At 40.9% G+C, this 13,662-nt stretch overlaps 1 long non-coding RNA gene across 2 annotated transcripts in view; it reads right to left on the reverse strand.

The window, feature by feature from the left end:
* LOC117872065 overlaps positions 1-13,662 on the reverse strand; it is a 48,478-nt gene that overhangs the window by 14,839 nt on the left and 19,977 nt on the right. For both annotated transcript variants that reach the window (XR_004644395.1, XR_004644396.1), the window contains exon 2: positions 11,641-11,843. This is a non-coding gene — a long non-coding RNA (uncharacterized LOC117872065). The remainder of the gene's footprint in view (positions 1-11,640; positions 11,844-13,662) is intronic.

The raw sequence follows: 13,662 nt of genomic DNA on the forward strand, positions 1-13,662 counted from the left end.
TTTGTGTTGAGTAATAACTTGCTCTCTGAGTAGTTCCATTTACTTCACTATTCAGTACCGTTCATTGTGAGCAAAGGCGGCAGGATCTGGCTCCTAATGTTTGCAAAGTCTTTTGGAAAAGTGTAAAATATTTAGTGAATAATGAATATCCTAAACTCAAAATCTTCCTGATGAGTTTATGTGGTTGTTGTAGTAAAAAGAGAAATTATATTTCCCTCGGAAATAAGTATTTGTAAATTTTAAAACCACTGCATTATTAGATAACACATTTTGGCCCAGTCTTGAGTTGCTGAATGATAAGGATACCAAGTAAAGCCACTTAAGACCTTAAGAGGTAACACCCTACTGGAGGCAATTAACAACTCTGAGAAATCAAATGGAAAGTGGTGAGGTTTCATATTGAAACAAAAAAACTCAGAAGTTTAGGGGAAAACATGGAAATTGCCTGAATGCAAATTAGGGGTGTGTGTGAAATCTTGTCTTAGCTGTTAGTGAAGACTGACAAAAAGAACTTTATTTTTCATTGTTGGATGGGAGAAGTCTGAGGAAGAATTCCATTCCTCAAGTGCTCCAAATCAATAATCTGTTGGGTTTTTTTGTTCACTATTCTGGTCCCATAGACTATGGTAACAAAGAGAGCTTTCACTTTGCCTTATTACGGAGGCCCATTGAAAGTGGAGAGCAGGCCCGGGACGGCAAACCGCAGCCAGTGGGGGCCGCAATTGGCCGAACCTGCCATGTCAGCAGGTAAATAAACTGGCCCGCCCCGCCAAGGTGCTTACCCTGGCGAGCCGCATGCCAAATGTTGCCGACCCCTGATCTAGACCATTCCTGACAGGTGTTTGTCTAACCTGCTCTTAAAAATCTCCAATGATGGAGATTCCACAACCTCAGTAGGCAATTTATTCCAATGCTTAACCACCCTGACAGTTAGGAAGTTTTTCCTAATGTTCAACCTATACTGCCCTTGCTGCAATTTAAGCCCATTGCTTCTTGTCCTATCCTTAGAGGTTAAGAAAAATAATTTTTCTTCCTCCTCCTTGTAACCATCTTTTACGTACTTGAAAACTGTTATCATGTCCCCTCTCAGTCTTCTCTTTTCCAGACTAAACAACCCCATTTTTTTCAATCTTCCCTCACAAGTCATATTTTCTAGATGTTTAATCATTTTTGTTGCTCTCCTCTGGACTCTCTCCAATTTGTCCACATGCCTCCTGAAATGTGGCACCCAGAACTAGACACAATACTCCAGTTGAGGCCTAATCGGAGTGGAGTAGAGCAGAAAAATTACTTCTCGTGTCTTACTTACAACATTCCTGCTAATACATCCCAGAATGATGTTTGCTTTTTTTGCAACAGCATTACACTGTTGACTCATATTTAGCTTGTGGTCCACTATGACCCCCAGATCCCTTTCCACAGTACACCTTCCTAGGCAGTCATTTCCGATTTTGTATGTGTGCAACTGATTGTTCCTTCCTAAATGGAGTACTTTGCATTTGTCCTTATTAAATTTCATCTTACTCACTTCAGACCATTTCTCCAGTTTGTCCAGATCATTTTGAATTTTAATCCTATCCTCCAAAGCACTTGCAACCCCTCCCACCTTGGTATCATCCGCAAACTTTATAAGTGTACTCTCTATACCATTATCTAAATCACTGATGAAGATATTGAACAGAACCAGACCCAGAACTGATCTTTGCAGGACCCCACTCTTTATGCCCTTCCAGCCTGACTGTGAACTACTGATAACTACTCTCTGGGAATGGTTTTCCAACCAGTTTTGCACCCACCTTATAGTAGCTCCATCTAGTTTTTATTTGCCTAGTTTGTTTATGAGAAGGTCATGCGAGACAATATCAAAAGCTTTACTAAAGTCAAGATAAACCACGTCTACCACTTCCCCGCATCCACAAGGCTTATTACCCTATAAAAGAAAGCTATCAGGTTGGTTTGACACAATTTGTTTTTGATAAATCCATGCTGACTGTAACTTATCACCTTATTATCTTCTAGATGTTTGCAAATTGATTGCTTAATTATTTGCTCCATTATCTTTCTGGGTACAGAAGTTAAGTTGACTGGTCTGTAATTCCCTGGGTTGTCTTTATTTCCCTTTTTATAGTTGGCACTATATTTGCCCTTTTCCAGTCTTCTGGAATCTCTCCCGTTTCCCATGACTTCTCAAAGATAATTGCTAATGGCTCAGATATCTCCTCACTCAGCTCCTTGAGTATTCTAGGATGCATTTCATCAGGCCCTGGTGACTTGAAAACATCTAATTTGTCCAAGTAATTTTTAACTTGTTCTTTCCCTAATTTAGCCTCTTCTGATCCTACCTCATTTTCACTGGCATTTGCTATGTTAGATGTCCAAATACCACCAACCTTCTTGGTGAAAACAGAAACAAAGAAGTCATTAACCACCTCTGCCATTTCCACATTTTCTGTTATTATTTCCTTCCTCCCTCCTCCCCATTGAGTAACAGGCCTACCCTGTCCTTGGTCTTCCTCTTGCTTCTAGTGTATTTGTAGAATGTTTTCTTGTTACCCTTTATGTCTCTGGCTAGTTTGATCTCATTTTGTGCCTTGGTCTTTCTAATTTTGTCCCTACATATTGTGTTATTTGTTTATATTCATCCTTTGTAATTTGACCTAGGTTCCACTTTTTGTAGGACTCTTTTTTGATTTTTAGATCATTGAAGATCTCCTGGTTAAGCCAAGGTGGTCTCTTGCCATACTTCTTATCTTTCCTACGCAGTTTCCTCTTGTGCCCTTAATAACGTCTCTTTGAAAAACTGCCAACTGTCTTCTATTGTCTTTCCCCTTAGACTTGCTTCCCATGGGATCTTACCTACCAACTCCCTGAGTTTGCTAAAGTCTGCCTTCTTTAAATCCATTGTCTTTATTTTGCTGTTTATTTGCTGATAATCACATATCTAAAATGATGAATGGTTAGTAGCCAAAAACATAGCCAAAGAGAATACTTTCTGAACACCCACAGAGTGAAATATATTGACATAAAAAGTGTTTGGACAATTTCAGATAACTAAATAGTTCATAAAAATCAGCATGTGTTTGCAGGCTATTTATGAACTGAATAAAGTGCTAAATAAGTGGAATACATTATTTGCTATTAATCATTTGTCCAGCTCTAAAGGTCCTTAGCTGTTCGCCAGAAGCTGGAAATGGGCAACAGAGGATGGATCACTTGATAATTACCTGTTCTGCTCATTCCCTCTGAAGCACCTGGCATTGGTGACTGTTTGGAAGACAGGATACTGAGCTAGATGGACCATTGGTCTGACCCAGTATGGCCATTCTCATGTGATAGTCTTGCACACTAGTACAGTGGAGACTTGTGAACTTGTTACTCTCTGAACAGGTCATCACCAGATCTTGAAAAATGAACTGTTTAGCCACTGGGGAGAGTTTATGAGAAGTCATAGAAGTGCAGTGCTCATATTTCACCTTTATTATACCCTCTTCGTCTTGCCCCCACCTCAAATACTTCAAGTATCATACACAGTGACCTTGGATGAGAGTACATTATCTACCATGCTGATAAATGAAGTAATTACGATCAGTGTTGTGCTTGCTAGAAGAAAACAGAAGCAATAACCCCAGAATAGAAAGGGGAAGGGACAAACCTTCACATGTAGATCAGAACTAATTGTTACTCTCATTTCTGGAGACTTAGTAATTTTCAACATGTTTATCCAGAACCTAGAACAATGGGGCCCTGGCCTAGCTGGCTACACAATATAAGTGTTAAATAAGTTTGGCATAAGTCACAAATAAAAATGAGTTTGATGGCCTCACCCTAAAATATATCACATGTCCACACATGTGGTGTGTAATAGGGAACAACTGGCAGCCTTTATTCATGAGAAAGGACTCAGTCCTCCGGTGGGATAGAAGAGGATGATAAGTTGTTGGAAGGTACATAGAACATGGTGTTTTGGAACTAGAGTTGGTCAAACAATGGGGGGAAATATTCCACCAAAAAAGCGTTAATGTGTTTCTGTCAGACTTTGTCAGGAATTACTCACACAGCTCTCTACTTTGCTCCTTGTGGTTCAGTAATATGAAGTGTGGGCAGATGGGAGGAAGCACATCATATTAACAGGCTAGCAGGAACATTGTGGCCAGCAGGCCTGGAGCCGATGGCTGAGGGAGACAGAACATTTCACAGGAGCCTTCAGAGACAGATCAGTCAGTGACTGCTGCTGCTATCAGTTTCTTCTAAACATGATCAAATAAGCCCCAACCCCACGATAGCAGAGGAACAATTGCAAATCCTAAAAGCAATCACTGCATAGACCCTTTGCAGTCACTGGATTGTACTTAAGCAACTATTCTCAGCTCCCTGGTTGTGCCACACATACTCACCAGTGCTCTGTTCTGTGTGAACAGAGGTTGCTCACATTGCTTAGCAATGTATATGTTTCTCTGAACTATGCTCAGGCTCTCTTCACAGACCCTGAGCAAACCCAGCATGAGGAGCACCAGCACTTTGGCAAACCAAGCCAAAATATGCAGGATTGAAACACATCCAGGCTTCAGGCCCAGGCTGGTACATAGGTAACGCTGTGCAGGGGAGCCTGCACAATAATGGCCTACACTCTCTAAGTAGTTCAACCCAGTGCCAATTGCCCCTTACTTTATAGAGCCACTAAAGTCACACAGGCTTTTACCCCCCTTTTAACTTTGTCAGTATATTAAAAATGTGAACATGTGAGGTGAATAACTTTTGACTTCGACTCACAGATGCAGTGGGATCAATTTCCTAATTATGTATATATATAAAATCATTTTCCCCTCAGCAAGAAAACAAGTTAATGAGCTGAGCACAGCCATTATAACATCACCACCTCCCAGACACTTATTTATAATGAAGTCAGGATACCAGAACGGTTTGCAGTAACAGTTTTCAAGGAAGTATAAACTTGAATTCCCTCCACTTTCAGTCTTCCTGCACAGTTAACAATTACTGTACTTCCAGCCAAAGCTGCCCTGAAGGAGAAAAAGAGCTGAATTGCCAGCACAGAGGCTTAGAAAGCCAGTTAATAATTTAGTAGCAGCAAGCGATCAGGCTATTCCAGTATGAAATCCTCCCTCTCCTCACAGAAATATCTTCCTCGTGAGGGACTTTCTTGCGGAGATTTCTACTAGAGAGGAACGCAGACAGTTCTGTCTGTAAGCAAATGCAGATTCCAGACTCCAAGAATGAATCTGGAAACAGGGCAGGGTTTTTGATTTTTTTGTTTTGTTTTTCAAATTAATGGTGCTTACATTTTTCTTTAGGGATATGAAATCTTCTGTGCAGCCCCTCTTTAAAAGGTCCCTTTCCTGCTACACTGTAGCATTTTATTTATTGTTTCTTTCATTTGAAAATAATCTAGTTCTTGCACCTGTGCAAGTCCATCAAGTATGCTTGGTAAAACACTTAAAGAAAAAAAGTGTAATGAATCTCTTCAGAACCTACAATTTTAGGTTTAGATGGAGAGAGAGAAAGTGAGCAACTTGTGCACCCAAATCTTAACCGCACACTTTGGATATAATCTGATCTAAGAAAAATACACTGGCACTCCTTGTCATGATTGTGTGTATTACTGTGCATTATTATTGCCTGCTGGTTATTCCTGAAATCATTCAGATCTACATAGCTGCCAATAAATGTACGTACAATGGGATTATTCTTTATTTCCCTGTAAGAAAGGGAATACAAAGCAGATGGAGTTTTGTCAGGGTTTTCTACAGAGGACATCTATTACAGTACATGCTTAACAATATATTTATTGAAAATTCCAAATGCACCTCTCCAGAGTTTAAGTACATGTTCAAAAATAGTTATGTTACAAATCAAAATAGACCAAAAGGAAAAATTAGACTCTGCCTTTTGACTAATCAATTCAGCAGAATCATTGCCAGCAGAATTTGGCCAGATGTGAGGTGAAACTCATATAAAATCATGATTTTAACCACGGACTCGCATCTAGGATGACCAGACGTCCCAATTTTATTGGGACTGTCCTGATATTTGCTTCTTTGTCCCGCGTCCCGACCAATGTTTGGTCGGGACACTGGACAAACAAGAAATTTTGCCCTCCTGGAGGGACTCTTCCCCCCGCCCACCCCGGCTCCGCCCCCTCCTTCCCCCATTGACTCCCTCCTCAAATCCCTGCCCTGGCCCCGCCTCTTCTCCAACCACGCAGCATTCCTCCTCCCTCCCAGGCTTGCAGCTGCATGGCAGCGCAAGCCTGGAGGGAGGGGTTGGCGGCGGTGCCTGGATCCTGGAGCTGGTGAGTCAGCTCTGGCACCCAGGCACCGGGCGGGCAAAGGGGGGCTGGCAAGGGAGGGAGACAGGGGGGCTCAGCTCTGAGCCCTCCTCTGCGCCAGAGGGCTCCTGCCCGGACCGCTGCACACAGGGACCGGGAGCGCAGCTTGGAGGCAGCGCGGTGGGTCCTGGCGGGACGCACCCCCCGGCCCGCTCCGGGCACATGTGGTGCGTGTCCAGCAGCTCCTTCCCGGTGGGAGGGAGACTAGACGCAAGGGACGCGCACTGCATGTGGCCGGGGCGGTGGGAGGTGCGTCCCCCCAGGAAGGAGCCGCAGCCGTGAGCGGGAGGGGGAGACGCAGGGCTCCCTGGCAGCAGCGGGGATTCGGCCCATGCCGCCCACCCAGCCTTTGCCCGCTCCGCGCTGCCCCCGCCCGGACCCACCGCGTGCCGCATATGCCCGTGGCGGGCCGGGGGGCCGGAGGCTCCGGGGGAGGGCAGCGCACGCGGCTGGGGCCTGCTAATGCCCCCGGCCCCTTTGAAACTCCCTTTTTCTTTTCTTTTTTTTTTTTTTGCTCCGCCCCTCCCTTCCCCCCCCCCCCACGTCACGATATTTTATAGCGCTGATCTGGTCACCCTACTCGCATCATTAAGAATATTACACCTTTCTCTTAATCTTACAAAGGCCTCAGTGTAACCAGACAGGAGAGGTGAGAGTTTCAGGTGCCACAGACAGGACAGCCTGACCCCGCATCCTTCCTGCTAAAAGTGTTAAAATTGCTGATGCATGTATTGTAAAAAAAACAAGAAGTCTGTTTATATGTGCTCCTGGGAATGTTTGTCAGGGCCCAAAGGCATGGACACTCTGGAAAAAAAAAATATCTCTGGTTAATTGGCAATCATAAGGTGTCTGACCTTTTAATTCTGCTTGCTAGCAAGTTTTCTTTAAGGGATATGTCATTGTATTACTAATGTATAAAGAAAGGGGAAAAGTTTGAGGTATTGGACTTCTCAGGAGGGGGATTTCAGGGACGCTCTCTCTGGACTTCAGTCTGCCATCTCCACACTCCTCCCTCCATTTCCACATCACTGGAATACCATGGGAAGAGCATGGAGCAATGTGATGGCAAAGGATCACACTTGGTATCAGAGACATAAATATTCATATAACCAATACATTGGAGTACACATTTACTATGCTCCACCTTCCAATTACACAAATACAGCAGCCTTGCAAACCACCATCATGAGTCTCGTGAACTCAGTCAAGTCATATATTCTTTTTCAAAGTAGATACAAAGGATTCACTAAGGGCAAGTCTACATTGCAGTGCTACATAGGCTGCAACTGCGCTGCTGTAGCACGTCTGGTGAAGACGCACTATGCCAACAGGAGAGCCCTCTCCCGTCAGCATAACTACCTTGGCGAGAAGCAGAAGCTATGTTGGCAGGAGAGTGTCTCTTGCCAACATAGCGCCTTTGTGGACAGCACAAAATTTGCATCACTCAGGGGTCAGGGGGACTTTTTCATACCCCTGAGTGACTTAAGTTAGATCAACTTGGGCTGTAGTGTAGACCTGCCCTGAGAGGAACATGGAAAGTTGGCAGTGATACAGCTGCAGAGTCAAGATGGTTTAGGAAATATTAACCATGAATTTTTGGATTTCTAAAGATAGTTTTTGAACAAACTATATTCGATTAAGGGTCTTTTCCCAAAGTAACAGAATGTTTTGACTCTAAAAGTGACCCGCAAAGGGCGGGGAAATGGATGTCTTGCTACTTTATGCTATACACAAACGACCTACAAGGATTTTGTTTTTTTAAATCAAAAAAGGAGGTTGGTTTTTTGTTTTTTGGGGGGGGTTTTTGGTGGGGGGTGAGGAAAGAGGGGTTGTTGTTTTTTAATCACATTCAGAATTCAAGTCTTTTCTACACCACAACATTCTATAGTGACTGGAACACTTGAGAAAGTAAAATATAAGAATATAAGACTGAAAAAGAGAGCAACTGAAGAGATTTTTATTCAGATTATCTAAAGCTCTTTGATGAAGATTTTCAAAATTGACCAGTGATCTTGACTGCCAATCTTGAGTTACCTTAAGGAGGACTGATTTCCAAAAGATACTGAGCACCTTGCCTCTAAAAATCAGACCTCTATAAGGCATATCTAGGGAACCTAAAAATCACTAGTAATCACCTATTGAACTCCAGTGACAGAAGAACTCTTGGTTGAAATAAGATCATTGTTAAAGGTTCAGAACTGACACCAATTCAATTAAGATGTAACAGCTCACAATAAGTATCCCTGAGATCGTCCAGAGGTCTTTGATCAAAATTAAGGAAGACTAAACTTGACATTTCTGATATTTCTGTAGGGTTAAAAAAACAAAAACAAAAAACCTGTTCGAGCTTCTTTCTACAGCATAAAGAAGTCAAAAAAACTACAATTTAAAAAATTCCTTTGTGGGTCACCTTTTACTCAATATTAATGAAGGTTTTTTCCTGCAATTTACTATCAGTTTAATTTACTATATTAACGTTGCTACAAATAAATTACATTATTTTACAATAGCATTTTTGCAGAAACAATAGGATTATTTGTGCTACTAGGGTTTCCAACAGTCCCTTATTACAAGGGATGTCCCTTATTTCCTCATCTCTGTACAACAAGATTGGGAGTTGCTGAGTGCTGCAAAAAGCAGCAAGAAATACTCATGGCAAATGTAGGTGAGCACTGCTTATTATTTTGCTATTATTTATTTATTTATGATGATGATGATAATAATAATTAATAATAATATCAAGAGGTGGTGTGGGGCTGGGGTGCTAAGAAAACAGTCCCTTATTTTTGAAATACAAAGTTGGCAACCCTACAGAAGTCAACAGGTCTGATAGTCATTTACACTACGGCCCCTCTACAGCAATGAAAATCAGGCCCAGCTGGACTACTCACATGAATACAAAAATCAGCAAATGCATAAATCTTTACACGATAAGTATCTTACACATGTAGTGTCGTATTCAGTATAGGTCAAGTATCACAATATTTATTATAGGCCCCTGAAATATGTTTTGTAGTGCACACTGGCTATTGCTATAGTTTATATAGCAGTTTTTATCATCACTATGGTTTTGACTTCACTGGGAATTGAGGGCACTCAGCAATTTACCAGGCAAATACAGCCCCTTAAAGCAGCAATTCTCAGCCGGAGGCATGTGTATCTCTGGGGGTACTCAAAGGTCTTCCAGGGGGTACATCAACTCATCTAGATATTTGCCTAGTTTTACAACAGGCTACGTAAAAAGCACTAGCAAAGTCAGTACAAACTAAAATTTCATACAAACAATGACTTGTTTATACTGCTCTATATACTATATACTGAAATGTAAGTATAATATTTATATTCCAATTGATTTATCTTATAATTATATAGTAAAAAAAGAGAAAGTAAGCAATTTTTCAGTAAAAGTGCGCTGTGACACATTTGTATTTTTATGTCTGATTTTGTAAGGAAGCAGTTTTTAAGTGAGGTGAAACTTGGGGTATGCAAGACAAATCAAACTCCTCAAAGGGGTACAGTAGTCTGAAAAGGTTGAAAGCCACTGCCTTATAGGATCAGTCCCCTAAATAAGGATACTACATAAGTTGTTTGACACAGGTTGTTCACACTATAGCTCCATTACACAATGTGAAGTGCCCACCTGTCAAATTACTGTGAATGGTGCCATACCAGTCATCTGTTTGAAAGATAAGAAAATATGCTGTATATATGAATTAAGTCATTAAAAATTGCACCCTTGAATTCCTTTTTCAGATTAAAAAAGTGTGAGGATACTGGTTTATCACTTTAACTACGTGTTTCTTTGAACATACCAGTGCTTTAAAGTAAACACCAATGCCAGTTTGTTATGACTACTAAAAGCAAAACATCTCTCCAAACTAATCTGTACAATGGTGGGAATAGCCTTTGATTCAGTATCGTAATTAGTAATGGATACTGGAGAAAAAAAATACTAGAAGAATATTTCAAATGGAGTTAACAGTTTGGTTAATCAAACCCCAAGGCTGTCAGACAATACATTCGGTGGCTTTGTTCAGATCACTAAGGGGGTTTTTCTTCAAGTGCCACAAATTCCATCAGCCACCCAAAATTCACAAGATTAAAAAAAGGAGCAAAGACTCCAGCTCCTGTATGTTTTGGTCGCTGATGTGGAAAGATAGGTGCAGTTTTACTAACAATGGAAGAGCTTTGCTTTCCTATAGCCAAGTTCTTTAGTACTAAAAGGGAAGATTCTTAATAAGAGCCAGATTCTGCCTGGCTTTTATGTGGGTGCACAGTAGAAGTGGGGAGAGTGCAAGGAAATTTCCTGCTCTTGTGAAGCCCACAGCAGGATCAGGCAGGACATGTAGTGATCATCTTGTACCTGTTGACCAGGATGCACAAGGGGAGGTGGGCCAAAGTTCTGAATGACACAAGAGGCAGCAAAAAACTATAAGGTCTATTCTTTATTCTCTTGGCTTTCAGAGACACTTACCTCTCACTGCTCCCACTGAAATTAGTGAGGGCTGCAGGTGCTCAGACCATAAATGTCCACAATTGAATCACTTTCCCTGTTTCGTCAAAAGTATCTTCAGGTCAGCATTTTATTTTTCTAGTATATAGCAGGGAGTTTGGAGATCTCCTGCTGCTCTGTAATTTGTGTCACGGGAGGACAGATGCTTTGCTGTGAGATTTTTGGATTAGAAGCACTGTGTAATGTGCTTTGTAAACAATTAATTAAGCCTCTTAACATCCCTATGAGGTAAGCAAGTGCATCTGAATCCCCTTCATCTTTTTGATAAACTGAGGGTTGTAGAAGATAAGTGATTTGCTCAAGTTCACATAGAAAGACTGTGGAAGAGGAAAAAACAGAATCCAGGTATCCAAACTCTGAATCGCCTGTTCTAAACACTAGACCTCACTACAGACAACGCAGCCAGCTTAATCCTCAGGAGGTTAAAAAAGCAAGTTGCATATGAAAGGCCATATGAGTCTTTTAATATTATACCATAGTAACAAAATATATGAAGGAACTGTGATATCATCATGCTATAAAAGCCGTTCATCTCTAGAATCGCTGTGGAGAATATCAGCATCATGCCACAACACATAGCATCGTTTTGTGCTGGTGGGTGCAACCAAAATGGAGAAACTGAAACTAAGGATTGTCTTTTAAAATAAAGTGCTTCTGCATGGACCCAGCATATAACATGTATTTAGCAGGGGGTGTGGCAATAGAGATCATGTGACATCACTAGATTACAAAATGTTCCCTAGATTATAGTTTATGAATTGTGAAGAGAAGGAATTTGGGTTACCAGTGAATAGCAGAAGGCTCTGCCAGGCTCCTCAAATGACTGGAGAGATCTCAGATGGAAGCTCAAAGAGATGGAAAGATCTCCTTGTTTCTACAATGCTAACTACTCCTGATGAGGATTAGAGGCAATTAGGCGAAGTTGTGCATGCTTCAAAATCAAAGTTTTCATCCTTTGGATTTCACAGCTGTTATGCATCCTGATGTCTGTAAAACATAAAAGTAAAGCAACAGAGATTTTTTCTCACCCGTTATTATTAGACACAGAAAGATTTTACCTATGACAAATTCAGCTATTTTGAATTTGTTAAACAATATCAAGAAGCAGCTGTGTGCTTCTGGGAATATGCCCATTTTCAAAAGACTGATACTAAATGCATGTCCTTTTCAGTGTCTCTGATCTGAAGCCCACTTCCAGCATGGTGAGGAAGGATAAAATGGAATTATGCCAAATGTACCAACATAAACCCTCTGAATTCACAGCAGACAATTAAAATGAATGGGGAAAGGGACCATTTCCATCTTAAATGGCAGTAAAGGAAAAGCTTGAAGAAACAAAACCCCCCAACTCATACACCAAAGATCTTTCAATCACAAGTCAGTGCGCAGCCTGCATAATATCTAGGGACGTGTGACCAAATCAAAATCAAAAATATGCCTTGTAAATGGTGTTTTGAAAAATTGATACGTTCTTGGCTCCATTCCAACTCTTGTTTTTGATAGTCATTCATTTAGGATTAAAATGAAAGTTATAATGCCTTCTGTCATAAAACACTTTCAACCTAAAATACACATTATTCAATACCAACATTCTAAATTATATTATTTATCAGGGATGGTTTTGTTTATGAGTCCATTGCAGGTCTGAAGATTCTGCAGGAGGTTTTGATTCAATTTTCGTGCATTTTAATTTTTGACATTGACACATGAAAAGGTTGAGATTGAGAAGCACGAGGATATGGCCTTCCCTGCCTTCAAAATGCATAAAAGCTGAAAAGTAAGTCAATGTAAGAACAAGAAAATCATTATCTGTGTGCACATTAAGAATGAAGCGAAGATTATGGGATTTAGGAAGCTACGGGCTCGCGGTAAATGTATTTTTGTTGGTTATAGTGGCATTTAGACAAAAGGTTTCAGAAAAAATTCACAGGATTTTGTTACACTATTTCTAGAAGAAATACAGCTAGAAGAATTACCAATTCAGGTCAAAAACTAGTGAGAGACAAACCAAAATGATTCCTACATTTGGATCAAATAAATCATGAGAAGTATGGCTGAAGTCTCAACCCCTGAAGTCTCTCTCCTCTTTTCTGCCACAGTCTTTGTCTCTCAATCTTCCATCTCATTCATACATCCCTTTGCCCTCCCAGTACCTTTCTTTCTTTCTAAAACATGCACCAGAAATTCCACAACACCTTTTTCTCCTGACCATAAATAGATGTCATATATTGGGTCTTTGGAAGAGGGAAGTGGCATTGCATTCAGGAGAGTGGTATCCCCCTAAACTCTCGAACCTTGTCTATGCTGGAATGAATACTAGTTTAACATGCATTAGAGTTTCTGCAAGCCAGAGATGCTCTAGAATTAACCCAGCCCCAGCCTTTAGAGATGCTCTAGAATCAAAGAAGGACCCAGTCCACAAAAATTCAGATTCACCTCTGAATCTGAACTTTCTCAAATGTTTAAGTTGCTTGGCTCTGGAATTTTGTTTCAAGCTGGAATTCTACCAGGAATTCACATGATTTGAGGATAGAATTGACAACAGATATCTATCATAATGATTCATTTGCAGCTGGTATTTCTTAAAGTGGAAGAGTAGCTACTTCCTCCTACCAAAGCAATTATCTGTTTTGCAGGATAGATGGTTCAGCAGATAATAATGAGCTGTTGTGGGATCCTTTCATCACTTTGCATTTAGTCCATCTGGGTTGTAACTTGGTCCTGTTTTCAAAATTGGGCACCAAATAATAGGCACCTAAATCCATAAGACACTTTAAATGTTTGAGACACTTAGTAGGCTGATTTA

This window comes from Trachemys scripta, chromosome 2, assembly GCF_013100865.1.
Source record: "Trachemys scripta elegans isolate TJP31775 chromosome 2, CAS_Tse_1.0, whole genome shotgun sequence".
Classification (NCBI taxonomy): Eukaryota; Metazoa; Chordata; order Testudines; family Emydidae; genus Trachemys; species Trachemys scripta.